Genomic DNA, 3419 nt, shown 5'->3' with positions numbered 1-3419 from the left:
GCTGGTTTTGGAGTGGCCTGAAAAAGTGATTGGTTAGTTTGCTGAATCATTGAAGCCGCCAAATAGGGAAATCAGATGCATATCTGTGTCGAGGTAACCTTTTTGGATTTCTTCTTTTTCTTCATTTTTGTGGTTGTCGGAGAGTCTGGATCACGTTTTCGATTCTGAACTAAAAGGCGTGTTAGAGTCATTTCGAAGATTATCTAAATGTAAAGTTGGAAAAGACTTGCCTTGTTATTTTGGGGTTCTTCTTCTTTCTTAGCTTCACCAGCATCTAAAGGGACTTCTACATTGGTGTCACACTTTGCTCAAGTTTCACCTACAACGAAAAAGTGTGAGAAGTCGAAGGTATGAATGAAAATAATTTGAATAAATGATTAATATGTGTTGATTCTAAGTGTTGGCAGCAATTTTGGTAAAACAAAGAGTGTTCACAAGATGTTATGTGTGATGTCTTAACATGAGATATCCTATGTACCTGCTGAAGTTCAAGAACATGTGCATGCAGGATTGTTTCAGAATGCCATATACAATGCCATGGCTTTTGATATTGGATGTACCTGCTGGAGCTTAAAAGAAAGACATGTTTATGCAGGATTGTTTCAGATGACATACACAAGGTCATGGCATATGATATGGTTGTACCTGCTGGAAGTTATAAAAGGAATTATTGGATTATGAAGGATTTTTCCAGGATGTCAGACCCGATGTCATGACATCCTGTACACAAAACATTCAGTGTGAATGTCTGGTGTTTTGTGATTGCACAATTAATGGCAATCTTTGTATGATTGAAGATCTGATTAGCTGGCGCATTCAATCATGGATTACAACCATATTTACTTATTTTCCAAGGAGATCTAACCAGCTGTTATAAAAAGATTTGATTGGAAAATAGATTTAGGGTTTTCAAGATGTCCAAGCCCAGCTGAAAGCTTCTATAAAAAGGGACTTAGAAAACCTGTTTGAATACACAACCAATACTGAGCGAAATATAGAGAGAGAGCTAGGGTTTGTGTCTTTTTAGTCGTTAGACTTGTAGGTCATTCAATTTATCCATTGATGATTGAATTGGACTAATTTGTGGTTGTACTTTGTCACTCTGAAGCTGTTAAGCAAGAGTGTGTGTCTTCTTGATTGAAACTGTGAAGTAAAATCAAGAGTGTGTAATTGAAAAGTATTTTCTTTTCACAAGGGATTGTTGTTTAAAATCACTGGTGTGTGATTGTAGGGAAGTGAGTGGGTTCTCATATCTAAGAGTGCTTAGGTAGAAATTGCACGGGTAGAGATTAGGTGAGAAAGACTGTAACTTGTTGAAGTGTACGGGGAGTCTTTGAACTAATTCTATTTTAGTGAATTTCCTTCCTGGCTTGGTAGCCCCCAGACGTAGGTGAGTTGCACCGAATTGGGTTAACAATTGCTTGTGTTATTTGCTTTACCATTCTGTATTTTTTTTCCATTGTGTGTTAACAGATATTAGTGTCGTGACATTACCTTCGACATCTTATATCTGATATCAGACTTTCAATTGGTATCAGAGCAGGCATCCTGCTCTGGTTCTGGGTGAGATCTAGGGGCAATACTTTCTGGTACAATGGAGAGAGATGGAGGATCTGTTCATAGGCTACTAATTTTGGATGGTTCTAACTATGAATATTGGAAACCTCGAATGGTAGCCTTTCTGAAATCCCTTGATAACAAGGCTTGGAAAGCTGTGTTAACAGGTTGGGTGCATCCTGTCATGACTAAAGAAGGAGAAGTCACCACTGAGAAGAAGCCTAAAGAACAATGGTCCAAGGAGGAGGATGATCTTGCTCTTCGAAACTCTAAAGCCTTGAATGCAATATTCAATGGGGTAGACAAGAATATTTTCAGGCTGGTAAACAACTGTGAAGTGGCCAAAGATGCTTGGGACATTCTCAAGACCACTCATGAAGGCACCTCTAGGGTAAAGATGTCTAGACTTCAGCTGCTCACCTCCAAGTTTGAAAACTTAAGGATGAAGGAAGATGAAAACATTCATGAATTTCACAAGAGTATCCTTGAAATTACTAATGCTTCAGGAGCCCTGGGAGAGAAGATGACAGATGAAAAGCTGGTAAGAAAAATACTCAGGTCACTCCCTAAGAGATTTGCAATGAAGGTGACTGCCATAGAAGAGTCTCAAGACATTTCCAACATGAGGGTAGATGAGCTAATTGGTTCCCTCCAAACCTTTGAGATGGGATTGAATGATGGAACTGAAAAGAAAACCAAAAGCATTGCCTTCATATCAAACACAGAAGAGGAAAACAGTCAAGATGTGGATAAAGAGTGGGCCAATGAAGTTGCAATGTTGGGGAGATAGTTCAACAGATTGTTAAAGAAAATGGATGTAAGATCCAAGGCAAATGTCAAGAACATCTCATCTGACATCAGCAATGGAAGAAGAGTAAGGTCAGAGGAGAAGCCCAAAGAAGGAAAATAAGTAAAGTGCTATGAATGTGATGGGTATGGACACATTAGAACAGAATATGGAACCTACCTCAAGAAGCAGAAGATGAGTCTTGCTGCCACCTGGTCAGATGAGAGTGATACAGAGGAGGCTGCAAATCTTGTGACTGCTTTGACAGGAAGATGGGGATCTGATGAAGACTCAAGTGATGGTGAAGTAACCTTTGAGGAATTGGCCTCTACCTACAGAGAGTTGTGTCATAAAAGTGTAGAGCTGAGCAAGCAGGTTTTAAACCAGAAGAAAGAAATAACTCAACTTGAGAATGAGAAGGTAGAATACTTGGAAACCATCTCCAAATTGAAAACAGAAGTTGTGGCTCTGAAGGTCAAGCTAGATGAGAGTCAACAAGTTGAGAGCCAGAAGATAGTACAACTGGAGAATGAAAAGGCAGAACATGTGGAAACCATCTCCAAGCTAAAAACTGAAGTTATGCTCTTAAACTCAAAACTAGAAGAGACAACCAAGTATGTAAGGATGCTAAACAATGGATCGGACTCCTTAGACAAGATTCTCCAAACTGGACTAATCACAGGAGCCAAATCTGGAATAGGGTACCATAAATCTAAGGCTGAAAGCAGTTACACTGGTTGCAAACCTCAAGCTAAACCTAAATGCAACAATAGTAAGAGCAGTCCTAAGATGTCACATGATATGTCACATCATCAGAAGAGAAAACAACAGAAAGGCAAACACCAAAGATGGAGATGTCATTACTGTGGGAAATTTGGACACTCAAGGCCCTTCTACTATAAGTTATATGGTTACCCTACCCCTGTTCATCAACAGACTCACTATCAACTCAGACCCAAACAGCACAGGCCTATCAACAAGAAGCAATGGGTTCCTAAGACGAATGTTACAAGTCTAATAGCTCACAAAGAAGAGTGGTATTTTGATAGTGGGTGTTCTAGACACATGACTGGAA

This window comes from Lathyrus oleraceus, chromosome 6 (genome assembly GCF_024323335.1).
Source record: "Lathyrus oleraceus cultivar Zhongwan6 chromosome 6, CAAS_Psat_ZW6_1.0, whole genome shotgun sequence".
Lineage (NCBI taxonomy): Eukaryota > Viridiplantae > Streptophyta > Magnoliopsida > Fabales > Fabaceae > Lathyrus > Lathyrus oleraceus.
Note: the sequence above shows the minus strand (reverse complement) of the source record.